We start from the raw sequence: 4737 nt of genomic DNA on the forward strand, positions 1-4737 counted from the left end.
TTCCCCCTTTTAAAATAATTTTATTATTCATATATATTTTCAAAGTTATTTACATATCTATACTATAAATTGTATATAATGATGAGCTAAATGTTGATTTTAGACATTTTCTTCAAAGTATGGTTTGAATATTCAGAGATATCTAAATTTAATTGAAGGTGAATTCTGTTTCTGTATCACATTTTACTTTTTCTTCTGTTCTCAAAATGTATATTGCTAGTTAATCAACTGATATGACATTTAATGCTAATTAAAATAATTGTTGATTTTTAATGTTAAGTTTTTATGCTTTAAAATTAATTTATTATCTGGGGGTATAAATCCATATATAACTAAGATTATTATTTGTGGACATTTGACAGTGTTATTATTAAGAAAACTAATTGTGTACAATGGACTGATGTGACAGTAACAGTGAGCTCAAGTATGTCTCAGATTGTGAGAATGGCATAGGATAGGGAAAGGGTTAGATCTGTTGCTCATAGAATTGCTATGAGTCATAGAGAGAGCTCTGTTGGCCTAGAGGCTAGAATGTTATGCTACCAAGCCCAATATGATTTTAATCTGCCGCCCACAGGCCTGGTTTAAATTGTTTTTTGTCAAACATTCTTCTAAATGGTAATGGTCTGTCAATTTACTGTACAGAGTTAACTCGTGGTTGCTTTGATGTTAACACTGTGACACTGATGTGTCAAATGTGAAAATGGTTACCCATAGTGGACAGTATGTGTCAGAGCTCCCAGATTAAAACAGGTTTGGAAGCAGGAGTGGTATCCAATTCTAAAATAGCTTGCCTCCCACAACTCTATGAACTTAGACAAATGATGAAAATTAGATAAATATTCTGGTCTTTCATTCATAGGGTCGCTATGAATAATCTACAACTTGACATCACTTAACAACAACAACAACTGTCCATAGTCCTTCTCTGTGTTGGATGGGGGACAGCTCTGTATTACTTGGTTGGATGGAAGCCTCTTGTTGGAGCCAATAAGAGCCTTGTGCGTGGACCTGGGGTCTTTTAAAATTCACTTGGGCCCGAGGGCCTGCTTTAATTGTGCCTAAAAAGCACATCCTCCTAAGTGGTACAGCACTGTTTTGTCATTTCTCTGTATTGAGCTAACTTTTGATTGCTGTGATACTGAAAGGTATGCCATGGGTCCATCATAATGGTTACACATGGTTGACAATGTTTGGCAGAGCTCACAGATAAAGACAGGCTTGGAAGTAGGAGTGGCATCCACTTCCTAAACATTCCTGTGGAAACTTTGTGACCTTAGAGAAAGGATAATAGTTATAGAATGAGGTTAAGGTCTTTTGTTTATAGGGTCCATACTAGATAGCACTTAGCAACAACAACAACAACATATAACGCCAAGTCCTTATCTTCATTTTGGAGTTGGATGAAGTGGCTGGTCTCTGTTAGATGCTGCTCTTTTTTTGCTTGTGGATCTGTATGTATTGTTTGGTTGTTTTATTTAAGCCTCTTGCTTAGAGTCAACAAGACATCCTGTTAGAAACTAATATTTATAGCCATGCCCTTGTCCCCATTTTGGAGATGGGTGAAGCAGCTGGACTCTGTAAGAAGAGCTCTTTTGTTTTAGTTGAGGATGACTGTGGAATGTTTGGTTGGTTATTTTTAATTAATTATTATTATTATTAGAGTCTTTTTAGAGTCAACAAGACTGCCTAGAGGTCCCTTGTAATTAAAAGTTGGGCCCAAGGGATTATATTTTAAACCCTTGGTACTATATTTTGGAGGACCATTCTTCTAAATTGTACAGCTCTCTTTAGTCAATTTGCTGTGCTGAGGTAATCTGGTTTTGCTTTGATGCTGAACTTTATGCCATTAGGGTGTCAAATGCCATAACAGTTGCCTATAATGGACAGTGTTTGGTGCAGTTCCTAGTTTTAGGTGGGTTTGGAAACAGGAGTGGCACCCACTTCCTAAACGTACCTCTGGAAACTCTATAAGCTTGGAGAAACAATCTAGAAAGTCCTCACGTCTTTTGTTCATAGAGTAGCTATCAGTCGTGTGCAACTCGATGACACTCAACAACAATTGTACACATGAAGTATGAACATAAAGAAGAAAAAGTAGGTAAATTTTGAAGTTAACTGCTAAGAAAACAAATTATAACCAAAAAAATTAGGAAACTTCCATGAACAACCAAATTATTCTACAGAATGTTTTTGTGTTTTTATTACTTTTCTATTTTTCTCTTATAAAAAGAGAAAGAAAGCAAGAATATAGAACTTAGAGACATATTCAAGACATTTTATAATTAAATTTTTTTAATAATGTAGTTGACTTTATCTGGTTTTGCAAAAAAAAAATTGAGATGGAACATTATACAGTAAAAGGAAAAAAATGGCTGATATCAGACAACATTGGTTAAAAAATTGAACAGTTGACAGAATATTTTCAAATCTCAAATGTATACAGTTCAATTTAAGATTGAACTACTCAGAGACATTAACTAAGAACTCATAATTTAAAAATGGAAGCAGTCTATAAAGTATCTTGAGTGATAAAATGATCTTGCTTATTTTAAAGGAATGTTGCTTTATTCTTTCTTCTTTCTGAAGTTTTCTTTCATGTGAAGAAATCTTCATTATGTATTATTATTGATCCTCTTCTCATAATCAATTATTCCTCCTAGAGGAGACATAATGACTTCTCTAATTGCTGAATCAAAAGCAGGAAATATGCAACACTAGCTACTTTCCTTCATAATTGATTTCCCTTCATTATGAGCTTCTCAACATGGATCTTCCTTGTGCACTACTCCTCAGATACAAATAATACAAAATGTGTTTCTCTTGGTAAAAAAGAAATTATAAAACAATAAGAAGCTGAATTTGTCTACATTAAGATATCTGAGTTATAAAAAAATGAATTATGACGTCAAACCAATGGAAAGAATAATTCTAATCCACCATTGCTCCACAAAAGAAATATAGCCAATCTCTTTCCATTTGGTTATCGTCTCTGAAAACTCACTGGACAGACAACTATCAGGGGTTCCTCATCAATGATACCTAACAACAGCAACAACAAAGAAGAGTATATATACAACTGACAAAAAACAAGACTCGAAGACTTGACGGTGTACCAATTGACATATTTCAACAAACAGACACTTGCCCTGGATGTGCTAACTAAATTGTGCCAAAAAAATCTGGAGGACAGCCAGCTGGCCAACTGACTAGAAAAGATCAATATTTGTTCCCATTCCAAAGAAAGGTGACCCAACAGAGTGCGGAAATTATCAAACAATATCATTAATGTCACAACAAGCAAGATTCTGCTGAAAATTATCCAAAATCAATTGGAGCAATATGTCAACAGAGAACTGCCAGATGTACAGGCTGGATTTAGAAGAGGTGATGGTACTAGGGATAATATAGCTAAAGTTAGATGGATCTTGACAGAAAACAGAGAATACCAGAAGAATGTCTATCTGTGCATTATGGACTATGAAAGGCTTTTAACTGTGTGGATAACAACAAGCTGTGGCTGACTCTGAGAAGAATGGGAATCCCAGAACATTTGATTGTGATAATGTGAAACCTATACTTGGACCAAGAGGCAGTCATCAGAACAGAGCAAGGAGACACTACATGGTTCACAATCAAGAAGGGGGCCGTTCAGGGATGTACTTTGTCTCCATACCTTTTCAATCTATATGCAGAATAGATCATCCAAGAATGTGGCATCAGGATTTGAGGAAGGTCATCAACAACATGCGTTATACAGATGGCACAACCCTGTTTGCTAAAACTGAGGAGGACCTGAAGCGCTTGCTGCAGAAGGTCAGGTCAAGGAATACAGCCTTCAATACAGCTTGAAGCTCAACATCAAGAAAACAAAGATTCTTACCATTGGGCCAATTAGCGACATCAGTTTGGATTGTGAAGAGACTGAGACAATTAACAGTTTTAGTTTTCTTGGTTCCACAGTCAACATTCTTGGTACCAACAACCAGGAAATCAAGAGATCAATTGCATTGGGAAAGTCAGCTGTGAGGGAACTCTCAAGAGTTCTGAAGAGCAATGAAGTCAGGCTGGAGACTAAGGTGCCTCTGACCTGAGCTATAGTCTTTGCAATTATGTGCTATGCATCATAGAGTTGGATGATGATTAGGGATGATATAAGGAGAATTGATGCCTTTGAGCTGTGGTGCTGGAGAAGAGTGTTAAATATACCATGGACTGCTAGAACAAACAGGTTTGTCCTAGAGAGGATTAAACTGGGCTGCTGCTTCTTGGAGTCAAGGATTCTGAAGCTTCATCTGACATAATTTAGGCATGTTGCAAGGAGGGACCAGCCCTTGGAGAGGGACATCATGTTTGGGAGAGTGGATGGACGGTGCAGGAGAAGAAGACCCTCAATGAGATGGATCGATTCTGTGATTGGGGTGATGGGAGTAAGTGTGTCAGAGATGAGGTTGGCACAGGGTGCAGCAGTGTTTAGGGTTCTTGTACATAGGGTTGCTATGAGTCACAAACAACTCAACGGCACATAACAACAACCCGTAGCTGATTCTCTGGCAGGTTTTCAGAGGCAGTAATCACATGAGAGGAGACTGTGCATCCTTCTCCTGTGGAGCATTTGGTGATCTTGAATGGCATGCCTTCAGGATTGCAGTACCACTTCTTGACACTAGGCCACCAGCGCTCCCAGTAATATAAATGACAAGAACCCGTAGCTGATTCTCTGGCAGGTTTTCAGAG

This window comes from Elephantulus edwardii, unplaced genomic scaffold (assembly GCF_000299155.1).
Source record: "Elephantulus edwardii isolate Elephantulus edwardi_28Jun2011 unplaced genomic scaffold, EleEdw1.0 scaffold00053, whole genome shotgun sequence".
Classification (NCBI taxonomy): Eukaryota; Metazoa; Chordata; class Mammalia; order Macroscelidea; family Macroscelididae; genus Elephantulus; species Elephantulus edwardii.